This window comes from Sorex araneus, chromosome 2 (genome assembly GCF_027595985.1).
Source record: "Sorex araneus isolate mSorAra2 chromosome 2, mSorAra2.pri, whole genome shotgun sequence".
NCBI lineage: Eukaryota > Metazoa > Chordata > Mammalia > Eulipotyphla > Soricidae > Sorex > Sorex araneus.
The window spans coordinates 350,888,046-350,916,033 of NC_073303.1; the positions used below are offsets into that span (position 1 = coordinate 350,888,046).

At 36.5% G+C, this 27,988-nt stretch overlaps 1 pseudogene; it reads left to right on the plus strand.

Annotated features, from left to right (window-relative positions):
• On the plus strand, nt 1-27,265 carry LOC101553770 (LLGL scribble cell polarity complex component 2-like; annotated as a pseudogene).
• Nucleotides 27,266-27,988: the final 723 nt, after the last annotated feature.

Consider the following 27,988-nt stretch of genomic DNA (forward strand, 5'->3'; position numbering starts at 1 on the left):
ATGATGGTAAGTTTTAAGTTACCTTATAAACAGTATATAAAACTGTATGTTTTAACTAGGTTTCTGAATGACTCAGGGTGAATTTGTCTTTGGAAAGGTTGCTTGCTTCATTAAAATGTGATTTGGAGCTCTCAATGTGATATTTTACTCTTAATTATATTAATGTGTTTGTGTACCAATAGACGATTCTATCAGATCTTTCCCCCCTTATTTTATATAATCTCTATGAAATTAAGAATACATTTTATGCATGCTTATATTTTAACTTGTGCCGTTGTTATACAGTATTCCAACTGGTATTACCAGACTTAGATTTAGGTATTAGTATTCCAATATTCAGAAGCTAGAGAAATAGCTTTCTCTAGCTTCCTAGACCATTTTATTATTTGTATTTCTATGTCTAGTAGTGAATTAATTATATTGTATAATAATTAATTAACATGATGACAATACATTCTTTTCTATATCAGTACTGTTTAATTGAAAAGATGTGTAAGTTTGCATAGCATTAATTGACACCCGTGATATGTCATATTGTAGGCACAATTGCAGAATTATAATTTTTTAATCTTAGTATAAAAATTAAGATAACATGTGAAAATATAGTTTAATAAATTTAGCCCACAAATTGTAGCACATGTGAACTATGAATTGTATTTTCATGGGATTCATTTGGAAAATTAGAGGACATACACAAACCAGGCTAAGGCTATGAGAAATGTTTGAAAGGTTTTGAGAGTAAAATGTCAGAGCTGCATTTTATCTGGTTATATTAGCAGTGTTCTTATGATGAATTGAGAGTCAAGTCTATAGAGGGGGAATATAACATACGCCATGCAATTTAAAAAACAATAGGAATGAGGACATGAAAACATGTTAAATGGATCATGGGAAGTCCTTGGGAGAAAAGAATTGTCATGGTTTGATGATTGTGGCAGAGTATAGACATAATTAGGGATCTAAGAAGACTAAGATAAAGGTAATAGCCAAACATGAGCCTTACATTGTTATAATGTTTGCAGTGGTTAATGTAGATAAATGTAATTAGATTCTTTAAAGATATCCCTTCAAATAGAATAGGTATTATTTTACATTTAGCAATAGCTGTATTTGTGCATTCTATCCATATGTTTAGTGTGGATTTTCCTTTGGTTTTGGGGCCATTCCTGAGGATGCTCATGGCTTGCCTAGCTTTGTATTTAGGAATGATTCCTTGCAGGTAGGGTGTTTGTCTTGCACACAGCCAACCCGGGTTTGATTCCTTCACCTCTCTTGGAGAGCCCAGCAAGCTACCAAGAGTATCTCCCCACACGGCAGAGCCTGACAAGATACCTGTGGCATATTCGATATGCCAAAAACAGTAACAACCAGTCTCACAATAGAGATGTTACTGGTTCCCACTTGAGCAAATCGATGAGCAATGGGATGACAGTGACAGTGACAGTGCTCAGGGGAGTATATGGGATTCCCAATATTGAACTAGGGTCAGCAGTGTGCAGGGCAAGTGTCCTACCTACTATACTACCTTTCAGGCCCCTATTATATGTTTATGTAAAGAAATTACATATACATTATGTCCATATACACTGATGTGATCAGATGTTATGGAATTATATTATAATGCCAGTAGTACAAGTTGGTGCACTAAGAAACAAAATTTTGAATTGTAAACTTTATCTCAGTAAAAATCTAATATAAGCATTCTTGATTTAGGGGACTGGAGACCAATCAAGAATTAGCAATGCAAATTTTATATGTAGTGGACATGTTTTCTATCTGTGCTACTGAAGGCAACCCCCTCCCCAGCATTATTAGGTATGAACCTGGTGGCTGCTGACACAGGTAATGTGACCTTTATGACCCTAGTACTGTTACCTGATTGACATATTTTCCTTGGGTATCCCTAGGATTAGGGATTAACATTAAACCTCCACATGATTGGCTGCATATGACTGTGAATGACACCCAGGCCCCCCAAGCACTCACTGGGAGCGGTCAAAGAAAGAATTTACAGAAGATAATAAGAGAAATCTCCATATGGATAGTAGAGCACTGCTGTACCATTGTTCATGGATTTGCTTGAGCAGGCACCAGTAACATCTCCATTGTCTCACAATTGACTTGTTGTTACTGTTTTTGGCATATCAAATATACCCAGGTAGCTTGCCAGGCTCTGCTGTGCGGGTGGGATACTCTTGGTAGCTTGCTGGGCTCTTGGAGAGGGACAAAGGAATTGAACTCAGGTTAGCTGCTTTCAAGGCAAACACCCTACCTGCTGTGCTATGGCTCCAACCCTATTAAGAAATCATCTTTCTTAATCTCAGGCTTTTAGTTTGGATTAAGTTCTCTATTTTTTTATATTTCTTATCAGCTAGCTCCTTTTTGATTTGTTTCCTTACCCTTACTACTATGGAAAGATATTCAATAGTTATTATAAATCAATATTTCAATGTAGAAATGAAAATACCTGTGACAACTTGAATACAGAGAAAGGATAGAAAACCAGAGACAATTGCTAAATGAAAATAAATTAATCTGAAAAATTAACAGAATGATGGAAATAGATTAATTGAGTTTGGGATATGTTAGGAAGCATATAAACATAAGGTGTTTTTAACTAGATTCTTTAAGCTAGTGAACATATGGGACCGAAGTTGAAGCTTCTAGAGATGTAAGAATGAGAGGAATCAATCTAGAGCAGGGAGAAGAAGACACAGAATTGTTCAAGAAAAACAGAAAGAAAAAAGGCTGGAAGTTCTGCAAGACTATTATGCACTTAGGTCATGGGCTTATATAGAAAATAAAAATGAAAAAAAGAGGGCAGAAAAATGTCTCCAAACAGAGACTAAAAGAGTATCCCAAGAGAAAGTATGGAGAGCCAATATTTGGAAAATTTTAGAGAAATCCAAATTGCAACAAACTTCTAGGCCATATAATTCAGTTAAACACACAGATGAATGAGGCATATCAAATTAGAATTCAGATGTAAGGGGATTTAAACTGACTGATGACAGGTATTTTGAGATGAATGAGGATATGTTTACCTAAGAGAATCACTCTACATGGCCACAGAGGTAGTAATAAGGGCAAGGGAACATATTACAAAGGAACTAGCTGATAAGAAAGTCAAAAAAATATATAGAAAGAACTTAATCCAAACTAAAAGCCTGAGATTAGGAGAGATGATTTAGTGGCTATAACAGAGACTGTTTAGACACCAGAGAACAGCAAAGATATGGCAGAGAGATGCAAGCTGCTCATCTAAGTAGTGAAACAGGTGGGTGCAATGCTCAGCAATGCCAATGATGTTAAGAGCAGTAGAAAGAGCTTTAGAGTAGAAGCAGAGACAATATGATTTTCTCTTCATAAATCACACATTTTGTTATCTACACATTTGCAGAACATTGATTTTACAAAAAGTGTTGTGAACTTCTGTCTTTTGCACACTATTGTTTATGAATGCTTCTGAAATTCCATCTTTTTTCCTTTTCCACTGTTGCCTACAACCACACACACACAAAAGCAGCCTGTCAAAAAGTGAAAATGATTTTATATTTATGAGGCTAAGGGACCTTTAAATGACCTTAGAGCTTTACATGTGGTGGTCGCAGTTTGGGGAGGATCGTAAGGTTGCTGTTGACAGATATCACTTGATGGACTGGAAATCAATTTGATCAGATGTTTTTATGGATTATAGTGGCCTTGGCTAATTACAAAAGATTGTCTTCCTAGATCCCACAGTTTTCAGAGCTGACTTTGAGCAGATGTACACAGGATTAAGCTGCAGGCTTGACAGTTTTCCCTAATTATCTGTTGCAAGGGCAACTCTTAGATCGTCTTGACACTTATGTCAAAAACAGGCTGAACTTTTATTTCTTAGGCCACATGCCTTTTTGTCACATTCATCTGTGTTTAGGTGATGAGGCTGATTGTATTATCATTATTTTCCGGGGCTAAAAGAGAAGAATAAACTTCAAATATGAAGAAACAGATAAAAAGTTTCCCAAAAATCTATATAAAGCAGGTAATGTGATTATAGAGATGAAGGAAAATAAAATGAATGTTGCATAGATTGTTGAATCCTTGAAGAATGAGAGAACATGGAGTCATAAGATGATTTTTTATAAGGATGCTGTAAGAAGTCTGATTTAAAAAAAAAAGCAGCAAGCAAAATATGACTGTGATACGTGTCTTGATCAACTATGGTCTTTTCCAAGCCTAAGAACTGGTAGCTTTTGTATAAATTTAGGTTCACTAGCAAAGGATTACATGTGCCTTCTCCAACAAGATTTTAACCTGCATAGAGCTGACACTTTTTTTTTTTTTTTTTGCTTTGTACAAGGCAGCTATTCAAAAGTGAAAGCATCTATTTGGAATGTAAATCATAGCACTTTTACCAATTTTAGATGCTAGTGTAGCTAAACTAGATTAAACTTGTGATATGAATGACTACAAAGAATATGAGTCCCAAGAACACGTAGCAATCAGCACATAGGCAAGACAGCCTGTAGTGTCTACATCAGAGGCAGTTGTGTGGAAATTGTAAAGATAAGTGACAATAAAGGATATAAGAGATTTAAACCCTTATTTTGGTTCCAGGAATATTGTCTGAGGTTTTGGAAATAGAACGTTATATAAAAGCTGGAGAAGTAAAAATAATATTGATTGTATGATAATATAGATCCCACTCATGATTGCTGTTGCTCAAATGATAAACTAGGCTATTGGTTAAGGAGGAAAAATTTGTATTTGTCCTTTCAAGACTTCTATCTGCTGAAAACATTAGCAGTTTAGGATGAGTACGTGGATACCTGGGAATAATTATTGAGTAAGGTGCAGAAAAAGAGAAATAGGGTTAATGACTGCCGAGGAATGTTATATGTCATGATAGGGCTTTTCATATGTGAATTTCTGTGCAAATTGGTTTGCTACATCATCATTAACTAAACAAATATATTTTATACTGTAATCACTATTGATTTCAGTCTTAGGGATTCATCAGTGAAAAATAAAATACCTAAACATTTCATACTTCTGTGAAATTTGAGACTGTGACCTTTTATGTAAAAATAATTTTATGAAGCTAGACTTGTAGGTTGCATTAACAAAATGTCAAATAAACATAAATTTTCATTACTAATTCACTGATGAAAAAAATCTGTCATCTGCAATTTAGTTTTAAAAATTATAAGTCCTAAAGAACCTGTATATTGAATAAGTCAAATTTATGTGATCATTCATGTTCATATCAATTTTAAGATTTTAAAATTTACATTCAAACATTGCTTCTAGAATTATAAATACAGCTAAAACTGAGGGTAAATGGTGGGGGAATAAAATATTTATAATATTATGTCCTATGCATAGGCTACTTTGAAGGGACAGAGGTTTCGTTGAGTCATTTTGGATTGTTCCTTCAAATGCTTAGACCATAAAAACAGATGACGTGTAGAAGAAACTATACCCACTGGGCCATAAAATGGCTGTAATACCATCAAACACCAAGAACAATTATAACCCAAACTTATATTGCTATATCTATCAATTTATAATTTGTATATATCTTTTTTAGAAACTGCATCATTTAACCTCACTCACAAGGTGTTAAGGAGATTAACTAACTAGATAATTTCACAAAGTGCTTAGATAATAAAAGGTAAAGGGATAAATGCCAAGGATTATTACTTTAGACCCTCTGCCAATGCTAAAAGACCAAAGTTAATGTTTTGTTTCATTTTCCACTGTCTAGGTAGCTTAAGTTCATTAGTTTCAAGAATGGAGGTGGTGTGAGGTAAGAATATCTCTCCAGGAGAAAGAGACGGTATTTTCACATCCCAAGGGAGTCAAAGTTATGGGATTTATTAGAGCATTTCTCCTTTTTAAAATGTTGGAAGATAATTATCAATAGTGTCGTGTGCTCTTTCATGTCTTAGGAAGTGAGGTACTGCTTGCTTTACTTCGCACTATTTTTTCAAGGATGCATGCATACTCAATAGCCTTGAAAGATGAATTTTGAAGGATTTACTTCTAGACTTGGAATTCAAAAAAAAAAAAAGTCTTGGCTGTATCCAACTGCCCATTGTAAAAGCTGTGGATTTTCTATGCCCAGGGTGGATTTTCTATGCCCAGGGATCCTCTCTCTTTATGTTGCTAACCTTGACTTCTCTGTGCCATGTAGCTCTTTGTGGCATACTGTGGGGAATTGAGGCTTTTAGAAAAGGTGCAATAATATGATACTTCTTGTGCCTAAGTAACAAAGTCCTTTGTCTCTGACCCAGAAGCCTCAAGTCTTCACTAGCATCCATGAAATTGTGTTAGGCTAATTTATTAAGCTGATAGGATAAAATATCAAAGTCTTGACAGTTCTTGATATATATTTAAAATAAGTTGCCTGTGCTAAAAAGTCTCTGGAAGGATGTGAGATTTATTTTTAACATTGTCCTTAGACCCCTGCAGAGAAGTAATCATAAGTTAGGGAAAGTAATTTTAGAAGTTGAGCAAAACAACATGTAGTCATGAAACATTATTCCATTTGATGTGGAGGATTATCTCATCAAGGTCTGGCTCAGTCACGCTTTCTTCATGCCATTCCATTCATTTTCCTTCTCAACTCTGCACAGTGACTCAGAGAATGATTGTCACCCTGACCCATTCCTCTTTCACCCTAAGGCTGATAGACTGTGTTTCCCAAAGCTCATTCTCTGGCTCCTGATTTATGATTCTGACAGCACTTCACTGAGTGAGGGTTTGTGGCAATTTATGTCATTACACAAATTATACAAATTGCCATTAACTGATGTAATGTACTATAAAGAACTAGAAGCATGAAGAAAAATTTATTTGACTTTCCTTCTATATATTTGCAATACTCCATCATTTCATTTTTCAATTCAATTACTAGATTATATATATACCATTAGAAAAAAAATAACACTTTGTTTTATAGCACCATCTTATACACTTTTATTTGAAATTGTTTACTTGCTATTGTTAAAGTACCTCTTCATTACTGAGGGTTAAAAAACGTAAAATCTCTGAAACATCAAATTTGAAACTATAAAGTTAGAGAAAGTAGGACTAAAAGTTGAATGACATATATATATATATATGCATTCAATATATGCATATATATTAGCACTGCACTGTTAGCACTGTCATCCCGTTGTTCATTGATTTGCTTGAATGGGCACCGGTAATGTCTCCATTGTGAAATTTCGTGTTACTGTTTTTGACATAGCCAATACAACACTTGTAGCTTGTCAGGCTCTGCCTTGAGGGCGGGTTACTCTCCATAGTTTGCCGGGCTCTCTGAGAGGGAGGGAGGAATTGAACCCAGGCTGGCTGCATGCTAGGCAAACACCCTACCCACTGTGCTATTACTCCAGCGACATATATATATATATATATGCTATATATGATAATTTTTGGTTATTTTGGAAAATTAAATATCCAGTGAAAAAACAACAAGGCATTATGAAAATAAGTCTATATAGGAACTTATTGATGACGTGAGTAGAACTGAACCGCAAACACAGACCTCTCATTATTCTCATTTTTCCTTCTTCCTCTTTATGTGAACCCTTTTTGTTGACTTCCAGGGCAGACATGTAAATTTGGGTTCTGGTCTATTTGAGGAAAATAATTTTGAGAGATAGTGCAATCATAATATCTCAGTTTTTAATATTGCCTTATATAGAACTCGTCTTTTGTTTTTAGTAGTCAATATTGAAATGAATTTGAAATGTGAAAACAAAAGCAGCTAACCAAACTTTACTGAGCATCTACTTTACACATCTGAAATAATAAGAGAATTTAAGTAATGATAACTAAGATAGCAGTTCAAAATAGGAGAAAAGTAAAGAATTACAAAAAGTATAGAATACTGTCAATTAATGTAGATGTAATATAATAGTAAAGTATAATCCTGCCTCCAGCATCCTGTTCTCATGGACATTTCACACTCATACAAGTTCATAACATGCTGACTTAGCAATGGCTAAGTTACCATATGTCTGTACAACTTCATTTCCTATCTAGAATCTATATCTAGATTTATTATATTGATAAAATCTTCTCTCCCATAATTTCTCAAAAGTATTCTCTATCCTGTATTGAAAATTGACTATGTCTATAGGTAAAACAGGGTTTCAACTCTCCCTCAGAAAAAAGCTTTCCTATGTCTGTTTCACACACACACACACACACACACACACACACACACACACACACACACACCACTTTTATTCTCAGGAAAAGTAGCAAATCAGACTACATTAATAGTCATGGATCCTTGTGAGAGTTTCTTCTCTAAGGGCAGGATTGGAAAAACTTGAAAACACTAGAGTATCTAAAAGATAAGATGAAAAGACAAAGAACAAAATTTAGGAACATTAAGAATCAACCTCACTAGTTTTCAATTTAATTAGAAAACTGGGATCTTTGTTTTCAATCTTCCTTTTATGTAATGTAAGCATACCTCAGGACCTAGTGAAATTAATACCATGCCTAGAAAAATGCTTGATATATTTAATTTTGGAAGCAAAGCAATAGCACAGCAGGTAGGGCATTCGCCTTGCACACGGCCAACCTGGGTTTGATTCCTCCATCCCTCTCGAGAGCCAGGCAAGCTACCAAGAGTATCCCACCTGCACAGCAGAGCCAGGCAAGCTCCTCATGGCATGTTCGATATGGCAAAAGCAATAACAACAAGTCTCACAATGGAGATGTTACTGGTGCCGCTCGAGCAAATAGATGAGCTACAGGACGACAGTGCTACAGTGCTACTTAAATTTGAATGCTAATTATGACTGTCTTAAAGTATTAAAGATTTGGTTTTTAGAGCTTTTAGTATTATTAAGAGTCCAAAATTCTTTTTTAGGGACAATGGTATCTTAAATCAACAACAACACTTCGATATCATGGAAGATTTGATATACAGGTATATAAGTTTAAATAAAATAAATTGATTTATAATTATTTGGGGGTGGGAAGGGAGTTGCATACCCAGTGGAGTTCAGGGATCATTTCTGGTGGAACTCTAGGGACTATATGTTGTGCCAGGGCACTCTTTGCCTGTGCTATTTCTCCAATTCCCAGTTTGCTATTATTTTGCCATTTCCCTTTATTATTCAGAATTGTGTTTCACAATATTTTTGAGCTCAAAGATCTTATGAGTCTAAGGGCTCTATTCAGTAAATTTACTCTGCACATTTTCTGCTTATAGTTGGAAGCTCATCAAAGATTTTACTATAAAATATCTAGAAAAAAGTGTAAAACTTATAGTGTGGAGACACTTTTTTCTTGTAACACTGTAGCACTGTCTGTACCACTGTCATCCCATTATTCATCTATTTGTTCTAGCAGGTACCAGTAACGTCTCCATTGTGAGACTTGTTGTTACTGTTTTTGGCATATCGGATATGCCATGGGGAGCTTGCCAGGCTTTGCCGTGCGGGTAGGATACTCTTGGTATCTTGCCGGGCTCTCCGAAAGGGATGGAGGAATCAAACCTGGGTCGGCCATGTGCAAGGCAAAAGCCCTACCCGCTGTGTTCCAGTCCTTCTTGCCAGTATTACTTGAAATTATCTCAGAAGGAAATAGAAACTGTACAATGGTATTGGTGACTATTATGATAATTATAAATAACAAGAATAATATCTTTATGGGAAATAAGTATTTCAAAATATTAAAAATTATTTCAACTCAGGCTAGCAATTTCTAAATCAGAGAGCAATAACCCTGCTAAACTCTACTCTACTTCTACACAAACTAATACATCCACAATGTCTATAAGAAAGTATATCTTCCATGATGACTTTTAAGTATGTCAATTTCTATTCAGTCTGTTATTAAGGTTTTTCCATTGTATAAAGGAACATACAACTCCCTCCTTGGTATTAAAAAGATATATGAGAATCAAATCATGAAACCCGCATTCTTCAGTCCTCTATTACATCTTGAAGCTTGACTTAATTGCTAGGAAGTACACAAAATAAGAAAAATACAAAATAAAAATCTGTCATTAAGAAGATTAAAAGCCCGTTAAACTCACAGGATTATCCCAACAAATTCAATCATAAATAACAATATGATATTATTTGGTTAAATACTAAATTATACTTTAGAGTCATAGATGATCTTTAGAGAGAATGCGTGTTACTATGGGTGAGAGGCAAAATTCATTTAGCCCAACATTCTGTGCTTTAGAAATAGCCTTAATGTAAGTTTGAATTGAACCCAGGTTGGCTACGTGCAAGGCAAATGTCCTACCCACTGTGCTATTGCTCCAGTCATTACCCACTGTGCTATCACTCCAGTCATTATATATTATATATATATATGTATATAATTTAAATGTTATTGAATCACTGTGATATAGTTACAGAGCTCTTATGTTTGAGATTTAGCCATGAAATGATCGACTGGGGAGGCCAATTCTTGCCAAAATGTAAATAAAATAATTGATTAATATAGATGAGTAATAGCACAGAGGGTAGGGTGTTTGCCTTACCCTCAGTACTCTGCTTTTATTTTTTTTGCCATCAGTACTCTGCATTTCATGTGATAGCTACTCACAGAGTATCAAAAGTACCCATTGGTGAGATTTTTGTTCTTATATTTTTTCTCTCTTAGTAGCTTGCAAGGTTAGTTTTTGTTAGATACACATGAATAGAACTTGGCTTTTAAGTCATCTTAATAACTAGGGCACCAATGCATAGATCTTCTAATATTTTTAGTTTTATTCCTTTTCCAAAAAGATTTTCATTAACAGAAGACACATATTACTAAACTTTGATGCTAAACTGTGTTCTTACTGGTCCAAAGCTATCATCAGTTTGGAATTTCCTTTTGAAACTACTAATAGCATATTTGAACCTTTGTAGCTATGGAGCCAAACAGGGTGACAGCAGTTAATACATCTGATTAAATACCTTTGAAGATGAATCATCTTGGCTTTTACTCTAGCAACAATATATTAACCTCTGTTTGTTTAAAATACTGGGGTGTTCATGTATGAATCAAAGGGATAAAGTGTAAAAAGTAATTTCCCTAGTCCAAAAGGATGTATTCAGAAATTAAAGCAAATATGGACAAATTAAGCAGATTTAAATCATGAACGCAATTTGGCAACATCAATTCTATAGACCCTGCTTCTATCTTTGTTTAATTGTTCAATTAAATGATTGTTATAAAGTAGTGACTTGAACAAACTACATCACATATAAATCTTGAATGGCTCATTTTGAAATATGTTGGTTACACTAGGTAACCACTATGACCCAAGGAGACTAAATTTTATTTACTAGTCTGTAAACTAAGTTTAACTTCTACTTCCTTCAATATTAGATGCATTAATATCAAGCTATCTTATAGTTTACACACAGTGCTTCAAATGATTATTAAGTTTATTGTTATGATGTTATAAATTATTATTTCTCTCAACATAGTTTTGTTATTTTTATATTTAAAATATATGTTTAATATTATATAACTTTTGTTTTTCCAGTACCATAATTTATAATTTCATTAATATAATCAAATTCAATAGAACTTATTTTCATAGATTTAGGAGAACTTTATTTCTTTTTTTCCATTCCTGGAACCATGGTAATGACAATGGTGATATTAAGACCGTGGGGTTGAATGAATCATATAATATTTGAATGAAAAGAAAGAAACAGAAATTAGAGTTCTGAATTGGTAAATTGAGTAAGCAATTCAAAAATTGAATTGCCTTTGAAGTTAAAGAGTAACTATGGTAGTAGTCATTTGAAGCACCTTTCAAAAGTGATCTGCTGCTTGATTCTGGCAAATTTATTTTACAACTTATATGTTCCTGAATCCTGGTCCCAGGAATGGAAGAAAGGAATGTTCTTTTCATCATTAACTATCCCTGATGTACCACTAAGACAGGCAGCATGTTCCTTTAAAAAGAAATGTAGGAGTCACTAAGTGCTTGGTGAAGAATTTGCCTTTTAAAGACCTGAGTTCAAGAGCTACACATCATTTCCACTGTACAATGATTGACTTTTTTCAAAAACACAATTTTCCAACCTTACACTTTTGAATTATTTGCTTCATTTAATCAGTTTAGCTTCAGTTCCATTGCTAATTACAAAAATAATAATGTAATTGACATTCTCTTCTTAAATGCTTATACATATACATACATATACAAATACACAAATGCATGTACATAATATATGTATATCAGAAATGAAATGTAACTAAAAAAGAAAAAAAAATAATGTCATTTGGGGCTGGAGCGATAGCACAGCGGGTAGGGCATTTGCCTTGTACGCGGCTGACCCGGGTTCGATTCCCAGCATCCCATATGGTCCCCTGAGCACCGCCAGGGATAATTCCTGAGTGCAGAGCCAGGAGTAACCCCTGTGCAGAGCCAGGTGTGACCCAAAAAGCAAAAATAATAATAATAATAAAAATAATAATGTCATTTCACTTGCTTTATCTCTTTTTATATAATTCTCTTTTAACTATTTTAATTATTCTAATAATACATCTAACTGAAATTATTACTGAACAAAACAATCATAACATTAAAAAATAAAATTAAAATTAATGATAACTAACCCTTTAATTCTACAATACAGAGGACATGAGAATGCCTAAACTGAATTACATAGGGAAGAAGCAAAGCTAGTTTAGAATTTTTTTTTCACTAAAGAAAGATTAAAAATAAAAATATTATTATAATCACTGGATTGAATTGTGAGTTATAGTTTATAATTAGATACAATATAGGTAGATGTTTGTGTCTTGACCAATCACAAAAACAACGTATTTCATCCATTGATAAAAATAAGAATTGTAGAAGAAGAATTTGCCCATAACTCTCTTTACTCACCTGTTTCTTTCATGGGTAAAATCCCCTAGGTATTGACAACATTAATATGTAATAGTGACTCTCAAAGAGTTCTCATGTTTTATTGCTTTGCCAAATTTCTTTCTTCCACCAATAATAACACTAAACTAAAGGTTTTCATAACCCATTATGAAAATAGCACTGTAGTGCTGTCGTCCCATTTTTCATCGATTTGCTCGAGTGTGCACCATTAACGTCTCCATTGTGAGACTTGTTACTGTTTTTGCCATATCGAATATGCCACAGGTAGCTTGCCAGGCTCTGCTGTGTGAGGAGATACTCTCGGTAGCTTGCCGTGCTCTCTGAGAGGGACAGAAGAATAGAACCGGGATCAGCCGCATGCAAGGCAAACACCCTATCTGCTGTGCTATCACTCCAGTCCAGGAAAATAGCACTTTGATTTAATTTTCAGATTCACTAGCCTACAGTTTGCCTAGAGAAATCAGAGTTCTACACCATTTAATACAAACTCTGCTATGAAAATAAACAAGAAAGGAGACAGAAATACAATGGAATTTTAAAGTTTGAAAATGTTCGAACAAAGTTTTTCCTGGCTCTTAGTTTGCACATAAGCTACAACCCATCAACAATATTGAACTTGAATTAAAAGTCTATCCTTGCTTCTCTATCTACTTTTGATAATGTTGAAATTTAAGTACTGACCATGTATTGAAGAGATTTTTCCTAGAAAATACATTGGTCTTAGTATTTGAATCAAGTCTCATTTCATGCACTAATAAGCCATGTAATCCTGAGTAATTTATCTTCCAAATGTCAGTTATTTTATCTATAAAATAAGTGCAATGAAATGCATTTCCCACTCCTTTTATCTCTAAGATGTCAAGGATTACCATTAATTCACTCACTCATTCATTCTTGGTTAGTAGTTATTACTGAGATTTCTTGTTTTCTTTGTTAGTTATGCATAAAATAAACATTTTCCTTGACCTTTTAAACAACTTAGAAAAGGGTGCTTCTCACAATATTGAAAATAGCTTAGTAACATAGACATAAAAAGAAAGGAAATATTGTATAAGTTGGAAAATAAATTTGCCAGACCCAATAAGCAGATCACCTTTGGAAAATATTTCAAGTGCCTACTCCTACAATTACCCTTTAAACTTTGTATATCAGACCAATAAATTTGCATATCCAGAATTCTAATTTCTCTGTGTCTCACTTTATTGTCACCCAAATATCATAGGATTCATTCAGATCCAAGGTCATAATCCTATCCTCATCAATATATCTGATCTACTAAATTCAGTATGTTACTTCCTGATCATCAAATCTCTCTACTCAGATAATATACTCCTTTCCATCAAAGCAGTTGATTCTACAATTATACTACCACAGTGGACTATATTAACCTATACTACTTCCTACCATCCTAATCACATATTTTCTCTATTTTTATATAGATTTTGTAGTTAAATAATCTAAACATTCTCTTATAAGTACCTTTCACAGTCTGTCTAAAAACCCTTCCTGAAAAAAAGCACAATCTTTGAAAAGCTGAACATGATTAGAGGTGATCACATTACTCTGTTGACTGACTTTAAATTTACCAGCATGCCATAATAATTCTTACTACACTTTCCTAGTATAGTTCTTTCCAATTTGGAAAAATTACTTGTATTCAAAGCCGTTTTTCAATCATAGCTCATAGCTTTGGACATCGCCTAATTTTTCATTAATAAAACAGACAAAAAGGAAAATCACTTCTATTCATCAAGTGATCCACCATCTTATAATAATGTATGCTCTGATTACTTTGATTGCTCTGTTTTATAATGAAACAAATATCATTGTCTCAGATAAAAGCCAACCCTTAAAGATGGACCAAGAGTCTTCATCACCTTTCAACTTTTTAAGAGAAAACATTTAACATACACTTCTTACTTTACCTATCTCTTTGGTATCATCTGTTACTCCCTTATTACAGGTACTTTTTCTCAACTATAAAACATAGCTTAATAAAATCCACCTTACAGAAACCTCCTTTGATCTCATTATGCTACAAACATCGCTTGTTACTGTTTTGTTTTACTTAAAGGAAGTATCTGAGTGAAACAAACAGACACTTTTGTTTTGTTTTGGGGTTACACCCAGCCAAGTTTAGGGGTTACTTCCTGATCACTGCTGGTAGTGCTCGGGATAGAACGGAATTTGAGGGACTGAAACCCAGATCAGAACACCTGCTCTATGACCTCTCTGACCCAATGTATAGTTTCTATCCTTGCAATTTCTCTTCTATCCTCCCATTTTCCCTCATCCCAGTCACTGTTAACTTACTTGAGACTCAGGTAGTTGACAAGTACTCTCAATAAGATCATACCCCATCTTGAAATAGTGGTAATCTATTGTCCTCATAAAACTGACATTTGACACTGCTAATTACTCTTATCTAGTTGTAATCAAATTTTACATACAGTTTTAGTCATTATATCATTTTCCTTTCCTATGTCAGAAGCTATTTCTTCGATTCATTTCTGCTACAATTTTGTTCAACTAATAAAACTTGAGGACGCCATGGGTTTAAGTTTTATACTTCCCTAGCCACACTATCACTATGTGAGATAATTTAATGTAAGTAATGTTTCTATGTTTAGTCCTCAATCAGTAGGTTTAGATCAAATGTTTGAGTTTGAAAGTCATATGACCAATACATTTTTTTATTCTCTGATGCTGTTTGGAAGCCTGAAAATAATGTCTAAATGAATATTTGGCACCTCCTCTTAGCTCTATAGAAAAACATCCGAAAAATCATCATGTATAATTTATCACTCTTAAATTTACTCTTAAAGTTAAATTGATTTTGCCAATCCTCATTAACTTAGCATGCAGCACTGCTATCTGTCTGCTGCTAGAACTCATTGTTGGATGCTTTCTCTCACCCCATCTCCACTATCAAGTCTTATCAATACCATTCACAGAATATACCTAGAATCTGTTCTCTTCATACCAGCTTCATTTTTATAACTCTACCTAAACTACCATCACCTGTGACTGGAGGGTTGAAATTTCCTCCCACCTGTTACTTTTCTCCTTGCCACTGTCCACATGCCACTGGTTGTATACAAAAGCCAGAATAGTACTTTGAAAGTATACAACTGAATATTTTAGCAACACTCCCTCCTGCCATATATGCACATTTAAAATCCTCTAATGACTTACTATTAAAATTGCTACAAAATGAAAATTGTCTTCTGTAAATTAGTGAACACATTGCATAAAGCATATGTATATAAAGGACATACCTACCTTGATTTAATTGATTTGAATTGAATCTCTATGACAAAGTTTTGAACCTATTTGCTAATATGAATTTAAAAACATGAAGTTTGAGAAAACAAGTAGATGGCCCAAAGAGCTGGAGTCTCTAACTTGCCTGCATAAAACATAACGTTTGATCCCCATTATAGCGGGCATCTCCAGTACTGCAGGTATAACATTAGTGGCTCCCAAGTCGCAATGGGCACCAAAGCATCACATTGACAACCTAGCACTGAGTCATCATGCCTGCTCCACCCAGCTGAGTACTGACAAACATTGTGAGGAATTGACCCAGAACAGAATGTAGGAATTAGTTTAGCTTTCTCAAGATTCTTTTTACAGGATCCCGCATTGCAGAATAACTTGTTCTTCTGTCCCTGAGCAAGGAACTCAGATACAGGTGCCCCAGGTTGCAAGTCAGACCAGATAACCAGATGCCTCTTAGATGCCTCCTACAAAACCCATGCCACTAGACCCATGACTGCCCTAAAACCCAGGACATTCCTGAACATTGACACACATGCTGATCTCTAAAACTATAGGCTGATCATGCTGGGGGGAAAGGGCAGCTCAGATAGAGAAGGGAATACCAAGCAAAAATGTGGTGGGAGGACCCATTCGGGATGAGAGAGGCGTGCACAGAGCAGACTATAGACCGAACACATTGGCCACCCAAGACCTCCATTACTAACCACAATGCCCAAAGGGAGAGAAGGAACAGAGGGGAACGCTCTGCCAATAAGGTGGAGTGGGGAGGGAAATAGGATGGGGGGTGAGTGGGAGGGTTGATGGGGTCATCAGTGGAGAATGGGTACTGGTGGAGGGATAGATACCCAAGCTGTATATGACTGAAACACAAGCACGAGAATATGTAAACCTGTATCTGTACCCTCACGGTGATTCATTAATAAAAAAAAATAAAGAAAAATATGGAAAAAAAAATAAAACTATAGGCTGAGGAGTGATGTCCTTCTAAACGGATTGGTTAGGAAAATATGTATCATTACAAATCCATTGGCTATGAAATGCTCGGGCTCTGCTGTAACGGCCAGTGAAGGCCTATATAAGATCTCCTTTGAAGAAGCTCTGGGCCTTGCCTCACACGCACACAGGACCTGCATGTTGCTGTGTGCATATGCACAACCCTGGCTAGTCAGCTTAATAAACTACCTACTTGCTAATTGCATTCCTGTGTGGTCCTTGTCTGGGATCGGAGATCCAGAACCGTACCCTAACAGCATAGCCCCAGATTCCTAAGAAACACTGAGGAGTGCTTTTTGGCAAAGTAAATTTTTTGGCAAATTTTTAAAAAAATGGGTTTTTTAAAATTTGAGGGAAAACATTGCTTCAAAACTAATTGAAAATGATGAAACAGAGATGTGGTGTCTAGAAAACGGGGCAGGACTGCTAGGGGGTTAGGCTGAAGAGCTGGAGATGCTGATTGTTATATAATGAAATTTTGGCTTGGGGAAATGTAGAATCTGAAAGGTGACCTTGTAAGGAATTGACTGTGAAGAGCTCATAATTCTAGGATCTGCAGGTATTTGAATTGCATTTTATAGTGTGAACAGAACCATATATATATGTATATATATACATATATATATATATTTTTTTTTTTTGGCTCATCTTAGTTTTCACTTGGAAATGGCAAAACAGTGAGATAACACAGAGGGGAAGGCACTTGCCTTGCATGCAGCTGACATGGGTTTGATCCCCAGTATATGAGGTTCCCGAGCACCACCAGCAGTAATCTCTGCATACTCCGGAGTTGTGCTCCACTACACACACACACACACACACACACACACACACGAATGAGAGAGACAAAAATAGAAAGCCTTAAAAACAGTTATCCATAGACGACTGAAGGGCTAAGTGGAAACCAGGAAAAATGCCTAAATACTTTTCAGATAGAAATGTAAAGCAAGAATAGTGTAAAAGATATTAACAAAATTCATTCAAGCTAATAATCATATATCAGCCTCCTGAGCATTCTGTGAAGTGATGATCATTTGAGGGGAGGAGATTAAAAAATAAGCTGTGACAATGGTAAGAACAATAAAGAACACTGGGTGGATACTCTTTTAGAGTAGAACTTGGTTTCCCCATATTTCAGATCGTTGTTCACCGCCAACATGGGAATAGACAGTTTTCAAGGGTTGCTAAAGTAAGGACGTATAAAATGTCTGCTTGCCAGTCTTCAGCCACTGGCAAATAATTCCCCTCTCAGAAAATCCTTCAGCAAAAGAGCAATTTAACATATAGACAGTCTCCCAGTGACCTGCCACTTAGCTGAGAACGAGTTGGAAAAAGCATTGATGTCAATGAAATATGCCTGGATCTAAAACTTCCACTCTATTAATTCTTTTCTTTGGCAAACATGGAAATGAAAGACAGAGGGAAGAATAGCTGAGGAGACAATGAGGTTTTCGAGAAACAAAGGAGAGTCTCCCTATTCAGGCCTTTGCCACTGCCTCCCTCATTTCCTGGGCATTGTTATCCACAAGCAAGGTGGAGTGCTGCGCAGGCAAATACAAGATTATCTCACACAATGAGTGGTAGTGCATGGGAGTTAATCTATGTGCAATGGATCAATAGCATGATCCTTAAGATAGGGAAGTGGTCACTTCAAATGGGCTTTCTGTTTGCTTTGTTATTTAGGCTTTGAAGCTCTATTTTTAAATTTTCACTTTGTCTTGCTTCTTAAAGGTTTTCATGCAAGTAAATGACCATGCATTCCAGGCTGGGCTAAACACCCCTGGGGTCTAATAAAGGCAAGTCAGTGCTAATTTGTAGCCTGGCTTTTTTAGACACAAAGGCACAGTTTGAGATAGACAGGGTTGTACAGCACTTGTTAACTATCAAATAGAAACTGCGTTTTTTTTTTTTTCTGGTGTTCTTTGGATTTGGATCTTTGGAGACCCTCTTAGGCTTTGAAAATATTTTGAGAGTATAATATTTTTTCAGAGCTAATATTTTAACTTCTAGAATCACATCACTTTCTGGTATTTTGCGGAAAGAAGAATATACTTACACCATATACTCAATCTTAAAAACTGACCAAATGAATTCATCCAGATGAAACATATTTTCCCACTCAGTATTAACAAAATGAACTGGAAGACAGGGTAGGGGAGCAAATCACTTTATGTTTCTCTACATTTTTATAATAACATTTGAGTCATATATTTCTTTAGTTTTTTTTTTTGTGTGTGTGTGTGTGGCTCTGACTGTAATTTCTTCCTTGCACTTCTAAGCTTCAAGCCATTACATTTTGCATTCATTCACATAAACTTCCCTGATTTTTCTGAGATAATAGCTACTTTATTTAAAAATGTAAAGAGAAATAGAGAGGTTATTAGATATAACAAGGGAAAGTGGGAGAATCTTCAAAACAAAGTAGGAGACCTCCAAGAAATATCTCTTTGACCAAAATTTCACTGCAAACAGCTTACTCTTGAAGTCACTGGGTTGGGGGCAAAACATTTCATTCTGGCCTCAGAACTATTGTACCTACTTATCATCAGCAAAACACTAACAGGTCTATACAGAATAGATTTAGCTAAGTGTTTTAGTCACTGATTTAAAACCTTGAATAAAATTTGAAAGAATAGTGCATTTTACACAATATTTAGTAACTTTTTTCTAGCAATCATTAATTATAGCAATGATTCTAAAAATGTGATTGCCTAAGCAACTTCAGCAAACTTGGGAACCCGTGAGAAATCCACGTTCTGGAGCACAGAGAAGAACTAATGAATCAGGAATTCCGTTCAGTCTCATAAGCTGCATTAACAAACACTCCAGGTGGTATACTCAAGTACGAAAACCACTGATCTATAAGTTCAGGCCATTTTTAACCACAGGAGTTGATTAATTTTTGGCATTCATTTTTAGATATTCGTTTTGTCCTATCTCAGCAACACATTTCAATTGAAGCAATATTGCCTTGAAGGAGGGGGTGTGGCACTGAAGGGGAGGGGGAGAAATTCAAACTTCACCTGTTAAAACAGCATCCTGGGGCGAGTAGGACATAGGCTGTTTGCCTTGCACAGGACTAACCCAGGTTTGATTCCCAGAATTCCATATAGTCCACCCGAGCATTGCCGGGAGTAATTCCTGAGTGCCTGGGCAAGGAGTAACCTCTGTGCATCACTGGGTGTGACCCAAAAAGTAAACAACAACAACAACAACAACCCAGCATCCTCAAGAGACGGGTATACATAAGCACACATAGCACATCTATGACAGAACTGACCCTGACAGAACTGGCCGGAAGAAGTGGCCTTAGTGACAGAGGACAGGGGCAGAGTCTCTCCTGCTGAGCAAATTGAACGCATGATAGTGTGTTATGGAAGAAATGAGATCCAGGTAGGAGTCATAGTACAAAGGGAAGGGCATTTGCCTGGTACATGGCCAACCTGGGCTTGATCTCCAGAATCTCATGTGGTCCACTGAGCATCTCTAGGAATGATCCTTGAGTGCAGGAGTGAGCTTTGAGCACTTCTGGGTGTGACCCAAAAACATAAAGAAAAAATATACCTTTTAAAAAATACAGCTAGAATTTCCTCTCTGCAATCTAGGAGAAAAGCTTTTGACCAAGGACAGATTAGGGAAAATTGAAGATATTATTTTCAAAATTATCAAAACAAATTATATCAAGGATATTAAGATTGGTATGATTTACCTTGGAAAGTTATAGACTTCTCTTTTTAGAAGTCTTCTAAGTAGCTTGTTTATCTGTCAAGAACAGCTATATATATCCACTTAAGTACCCATCATAATGCCTTCTAACTTTATGATGCTATGATTTATTTTGAAAAACACATGGTGATTTATGTTAAGACTGTAGCTAACATGATCTATTCCTATTGATAGAATTTATTGATTTATAGAACTTGACTTTAAGAGTTTAACAAAGGGGCAAGAATAAGCTCCTTGAGCAAAATCTATATTGAGGAAGAAATTGGGTTTGGACCTTAACATCAGCTCCCATAGAGAACTCGACTGTAGCTTGACATTCAAGGGCAGAGATTAGCTGAGGAAGGAAGTCTGAAACATGGGCTGTACAACAAGAATTGGCAGAGCACGAGACAAGTGAGTAGCAGATAAAAACTTTGCAGTAGGGACTCTGAGAAGGGCCAAGTGATGGATACACTGAAGATTGTCTCACAAGGAGGTATGGATAGGCTTAGTTTCCTTTGTCAGCATGAATGGGCTTCGATACAGTCAGGAGTCTAATGAACATTCTGGAAGTGAATGAAACTAATAGAAAATTAGCTATTTGACACTAGTCTCTCTTGCTCTCAGACCATTGTATCTAAGAGAATATGGTCCAACTTATGTTGACCCTAATGCTTCACTAAGATGATGGGTTTGTAGCCATACTTGATATGCAAACCACATTTTTTTTTTTACCAATACTGGAGAGTAAGCACTTTTGAGAACTAAGTCCTACCCAGAATGCTGATCCATGAATATGCAGTCAAACCCACCCATCAATCTTGTCAGTACCAGAGAGGGAGCTAAACTTGGTGCCCAAGCTCTGCTAAGCTCACTGGCAAACTCAAAACGATGTTTTCCAGATTAATTTATTTAGGGTCAGACCTACTTCCTCTAAGACTTTAAAGGGGATTTAAGACAGCAAAAGAGACTTACAGTTAGATCCAAGGAAATGTGGAAGGGCAGACATCAGTCTTATGCTAGAGAGCTTGAGTTGTCCCTTAGATATATCCCAAACACGAGCACAGCAACTGTGGACAAGCACAAACCTGAGCTCTCTAAGATCTGTTGCCCAGATCTGTCAAAACCAGTGACAAAGTTCTGGTGACTGTTGGTAGACCAGTACATAAGGCAGACCAACAAAACCATTTTAAACCCAACACACACATATCAAAGGGAATTAAGGATTTTGCTCCTGGCCATCTTTCACAGCTCTTTAAATACAATACCCAGTCATATGAGTACTAATTAGACCACAAGGCAACAGTTAAATTGTACTCCCAATTCGGATACTCAAGCCTAATCACACAATGATTTGATGCCCAGAACACCAGACCTTTGATTCTACTATTGCAGCCTGGAATGGATAAATGACAGATCCTCAGTAACTGCAAAGATGAGTTTGCTGGACCATGGTGACTGGGTATACATGATCACAATCTCTAGTTGATGTCCTTGTGGCTGGACTGTGAAAGAACCGGTGTGAAATGCACTATCCTTTCAATAACGACAGCTTTTTCAAGGTTTTAAATCAGTGACTAAAATACTTGGCTAAGTTTCTTCTTTAAAACCTGTATGCATTTGGATGATGCTAAGTGGATATGATGGATCTGAGGCCAGAATGAGATTTATTGCTCACACATACACACACACACACACACACACACACACACACACACACACACGCCCTTCCCCACCTCCATATCCTGTGACTTCTAAAATAAAGATCTCTTGGTGAAATTTCAGGCAAATATATCTGTCTTTGAGATCTATCACTTTAATTTCAAAACTTTCCCCATTACTCTCACAATACATAATAGTGTCTAGGTAAGAGAACAATAAGCAAATATCCTTCATGAATATAAATGCAAAAATTCAAATATACATATATATATAAATTCACTAGAAGAGGATGATATGAAGAAAACAATTCCACTTAAAATCGTGTCACTGATGATTAATACTTATGACCATATGGTTATAGGGCTGGATTCTAACACTCCCTGCCACTGATCCTTGAACAAGAATTTTACTTTGTCAAATTAAATTATCCTTTGTTATCAAAATTAATATGTGAGTACAATATTTTAAAATATATGTTATACATATACACATAATCTTTTTTTACATTGCTAGAAGAAATCTTTTTGTCTTTTGTATTTTCCTAGGGTAAATAAAACAACTCTGATATCTGCAAAAAATAAAATCATGTCAAAAACATCAAGTACCAAGAAATCAACTAACTTAATAAAAGATGTAAAGACTTACCACTGAAAACTGTAAGCCACTATTAAGAGAAATACAAGAGATTACTAGGAAGTAGAAGAATATGCCATGTGTATAAACTGGAAAAATGAACATTATCAAGGTAACCATACTAACATTAATTATAATTGATTAAAGATAATAATAACAACAGACAAAAATGAAAAAAATACATTGATGACAATATACACAAAACTCTCCAAGGCTGTGGCCTTAGAGATAAATTCCATATGCGAAGACAACAAAGAAAAAAGTAATTATACCAATATTAAACTAACACAATTTTGTGTGTTTTTTTACAAAAGGACAGGAGTAAAAACGGGTATCATTTAATGATGAGTCCTTCGATATTGAGTACAAAACAGAGGTTACCAAGCATGAAGTAGAGGAGGGAGTTGTATTTGTTCTTTTTATGAGGTTAAATGTCGAACATTTAAAGTATAATTTCTATTCTTTGAAAACTTTTAAATAAAAATAAATTTTATTTTCAACTTAGTCCTCTCCAAAATTCCAAAGATAAGGTACTGGATTTGGTAAATCTATCAAGAGTCCACACAAATCATATGTATATAAAACACCATATTCCAAAAAGTCAAATATCTAAAAAATGCATCTATTAGTCAGTTAATCTATTAATTAATCAATTCCGAAGAATTAATGAATTCTGAATATTTAATAAATCTCTTTCATATGCTGATGATTATCAGTGAGTTAAAATGATAAAATCTCCTTCTCTACCAAGTAGACATAATCACAGTCTGATACACACAAAGAAACAAGATAAATAATTAAAATGAACAGATTTTTAAGGAGAGACATTTTAAAATTAGAAAAAGCAGAGAAGCAGAATCTCCTGCCCCTCTGCCAGGGTGTCTTCACCATGGCCCCAAGCTGAACACCTGTAGCCGAAAACCTGCAGAACCAGCCACCACCAGATGCTAGGACAAGCCTCACCCATAAAAGAACCAACAGAGGAACCCAGGTATGCGGGACCTGTGGCTGAGATCTCCAACCCTGTTCAGATCAGGACTGGACCTCCTCCACCCAGATCCCCAGTTTTCCAGTAGTTTGGCAGTCTCACCCACAAACTACCCCAAGCGCCATATAATCTCATCAATGGCCAAGATGCAGAGAATATAAAACAAAGCTCCCAGAGGAGAACAATGCACAATCTCATACGGTAGAGCCTGGCAAGCTACCTGTGATGTATTCAATATGTCAAAAACAGTAACAATAATGGGCCTCATTCTCCTGACCCTGAAGGCAACAGGGATGAATGGAGACATTAATGGTTCCCACTCAAGCAAATCGATGAACAAAAGGATGACAGTAATACAGTGATATAGTGATAAAAATCACAAAAAAAAACAAAAAAGAAAAATAAAAAGCAGAGAATAGCCTTCGTTCATCACTGATGACTAATGAGAAAGGTCACTGGGATGATTATTAAGTTTGTATGGAATAAGGAGGTCTCTATGGAAAAGAAAGGAATTTTAGATTTATATCAGTAATGACAAGCTGCCAGATATAGTTCACAACAGGTATAAAGTAGTAAACAAAGTACATGTGGTATATTAAAAAAATCAAATAAATTATATAGAAACTTAAAATGTAATGACTTCATATCTTATGAGAGAATAAGCAATATTAGAGATAGAGGTTTAGACAAATCTTTATAGAAGTCATTAAAAGTCAAAGAATTGATGAACTCCCTAAATGAAATATTTAATGTGTTTAAAGCTTAAAAGAAACATACTTCAAAATATATGCTGATTAAATACATATGAAAGTATTAGTTGAATATATTAGAAAAATAAAACGCAAAGAAGTCAAATGGCCATCACACTTCATTTGGCTCTAAGCATCATAGGACTAGATTTTAGTTTTTAGCACAGCGGGTAGGGCTTGCATGCAATCAACTTAGGGTTTGATTCCTCCGCCCCTCTCAGAGAGCCTGGCGAGCTACCGAGAGTATCTCGACCACATGGCAGAGCCTGGCAAGGTACCTGTGGTATATTCGATATGCCAAAAACAGTAACAAAGAGCCTCACAATGGAGACATTACTGGTGCCCGCTCGAGCAATGGATGACAGTGACAAGGACAGTGATAACAGAATATCCGAGGACCTTTAGCTATAAACTTTTGGTGAATGATACATATTTATTTCAAATTTGATCTAGTCATTGAAGGCTGAGTCAAGTATTCTTGCAATAGAGATATGGTTACAAAAAACATGCATTTCAAATATTAAAAATATCAAAAAAGGATGTGGAAAACAAAGAAAGTTCATTTTAATTGGTTTTACCTTTGATCAGATTAACTGAAACTGAATCTTGAAAATGAAACGAAGAATATTTTTTTAATTTGTAACTTAATTTTTAGATTATGGAAGGCCATCCATGATGAGTATATTATGAATGTGAAGGGAAAGAATAGAAAAGAAAATTTAGGAATTATACATTATAAATGTAGTGGTTAAAATCATCATATTGAATGGTATATGTCCAGTGATAATTCTATCATTTTCAAAAATCAATTATCCTCATTATTTTAATTTCATTTAGGCAGTAGCTCCTCTCTTGCTTAAAATGTGGAATTTTCCATAATAGCCATAGACTAGGGAGCCAAATACAATGGACAAAACTATTTAACACTATATAACACTGTCTCACTGTCTCACCGTCATCCTATTGTTCATTGATTTGCTTGATCAGGCACCAGTAATGTCTTCATTTGTCCCTGTCGTGTGCTAGTGTAGCCTAATGGCATATTGGAGGCTCTTTCAGGGTCAGGGGAATGAAGACCATCTTTGTCACTATTTTTGGCATATGGAATACCCATGGGTAGCTTGCCAGGCTCTTCCTTGTGGGCAGGATACTCACGGTAGCTTACCGGCCTTCCAAGAGGGACAGAGGCTTTTGGGGTGGCCTCTGCTCACCTTTATGTTCCCAGTCTACAGAACATAAGCTTTTGGTCAATGGGCATGTTGTAACAGACATAAAGATACAAAATAATTGGTTTCATGTTACAAAGAGTTAACAAAATGGGAACCTTTCTTCCCTGATCTTCCCTAAGCATCCTAATGCAAAGAATTTCATATTTACAAGACCAAGGGGGTTGGCGGGGGCTGCAGGGGGCACCAGCAAGATGAGGTGCTTCCTGGGGTTTGAGACAGGACCCTCAGAGGGAGAGACTCAAGCAGGACCTTTTCCAGTACAGCAAGACCCTGGGGCATGGCCTCCCACACACCAGCCCAGCGCCCTTGGCGACAGCCTGTCCCTGCGCCTGCTGGCCATCGGCCCCCACACTGCAGCAGCCAAGCTCTGTGGTGCCCCCCGGGTGGAGTTCATGGGGCTGCACCATGAGAACAAGGCAGTGGTGCAGATCCTGGCCAGTGCCAGCTGGACACTCTCCTGGATGACAATAGCCTGCACCCGTGGAGCCTACCACTCAGGGCCCGGGTGTTGGAGCTGCAGGAAGATGAGTGCTTCGTTCTGCGGGGACACCCCCCTAGGGCCGCGCTCAGCATCACGCAGATCACCGTGGTGCTGCCGCACTCCTCGCGGGAGCTGCTCTACCTGGGCACCGAGAGGGCACCGTGCTCATGGTGGTGCAGGTGCCAGCCTTCCGCACGCTGGAGCAGCAGAATGTGTGCGCGGTCGCCGTGCTGCAGTGGCTGTTCGTGGAGGCGCTGCAGGAGCACCCCCGGGACCCCAGCCAGGTCCTCATCGGCTACAGCCGGGGCCTCATGGTCATCGGGGACCTGGAGGCGTGGTGAGTGCTCTTCCATCACCGCAACAGCCAGCAACTAGAGAATGCGAGCTGGCTGATCATCAGCTGCCACTCGGACGGCAGCTACTGCCAGTGGCCCGTGTCCCCAGACACCCCCTTCCCGGAGCCGCTGCACAGCTTTGTGCCTTACGGTCCCTTTCCATGCAAAGCTATCACCATCTTCCAGGGTGGCATGTGTCGGGCCAGCTACGGGGACCGCCACTGCATCTCGGTGGTCCACCCCGGCGAGCAGACAGCATTTCGACTTCACCTCCCGTGTCATCGACTTCACGTTCCTCGGCGAGGCCAACCTGGTGGCAGCCTTTGATGAAAACTATATATGAAGGACAAAATTGAAGAGAAAAATCAAGAAGGAAGGGACAGAAATGTAATCATTTCAGAAGACTTACCTGCTGTTAGAGTCAAGAGAAGTTTAGAAAAGTGAAAAATTGTTCTGTATCGATGCCAGAAACAAAGAATAAGGAATACAGTTAGGCCACTGGAACATAGTGACTAAAAAAGTCACCTGTGATCCTTGTGAAGCCAATAACAAGGAAAACTCAGCCTCCAGGGTGCTATAGAGCAGAGGAGTAAAATGCCAACACAAACATTGTTCTGTTTGTGTTGGCAAGCATCTGCCACCCACCTTTATGTAGTCTTGAAAGAGAGATCAGGAAAGAGAGAGAACGAGAAAGAGAGAGTTTTAATAAAGACCAAGAAAGATATAAAGACATAAGATTTTACTTAAAACTCAGTACACGAAATAGCATTTTTAGGATTGATTAGAGATTGTGAGAAGAGATTGGGTACCTAAATTCCAAATATAATTTGCCTTTCAGCATTTTATATCACTAATTTCCAATGATTTTTACGTATTCTCATATTAAATACCCACGCAGTGATGAGCAAAATGTGTGCAATTGAGTGACAAAAGATGATAAGTGCTTTGAAAGTCATTATTCTAAATACAAAAAAGATTTTGAATAATCCTTCAAAACATCAAGGTTTGTATCACACAAGCAATTGCTATGTATTTATTTTTCAATAGGGAAGAAGTTGATTTAGGG